This window comes from Odontomachus brunneus, unplaced genomic scaffold, assembly GCF_010583005.1.
Source record: "Odontomachus brunneus isolate Ranch 3 - 2012 unplaced genomic scaffold, Obru_v1 Obru_scaffold_196, whole genome shotgun sequence".
Taxonomy (NCBI): domain Eukaryota; kingdom Metazoa; phylum Arthropoda; class Insecta; order Hymenoptera; family Formicidae; genus Odontomachus; species Odontomachus brunneus.
In genome coordinates, this window is record NW_022639646.1 from 58494 (window position 1) to 59042 (window position 549).

The following is a 549-nucleotide window of genomic DNA, read 5'->3' on the forward strand; positions in this document are numbered from 1 at the left end:
ACCACAGTTACTCCTTTTTTTCCCATAGTATTTTATTAATATATTTTCTGATTAACTCTAATTACTTATTTCCACACCAATCACAATTGTGATTTTACATTATCCAAACACATCGAAATTGTTTTCCGCAGGTAATAGCATTTGTAAAATCACACCCAAATTTAACAAAGGAGGAGAAGAGTATAATTGAAATTTTCGTTAAACATCGGAAGATAGAGTTAGAGAAAATATCTCACAATTTCCGTATGTTTTGAAACAGAGGGAATCTATTTTAATAATTTGATGAGTCAACAAATAAATTAAGAACGCATCGAAGAATTGGAGCAATTGTAATTTTAATCTAACATTATATATAACCAATATTATATCCAACCGATATTATATACAAGCATCTATATAGTATAATCATCTGCTATTATTAATAATATTAGATATAATTTAATAATGGATTTTATATTTAATATATTAATAGAGATGTTTGCTTGATTTTATTATAGCGATCCAATATAATAAACTGAGCTATATATAGTAAATAATTGCTTAATCATA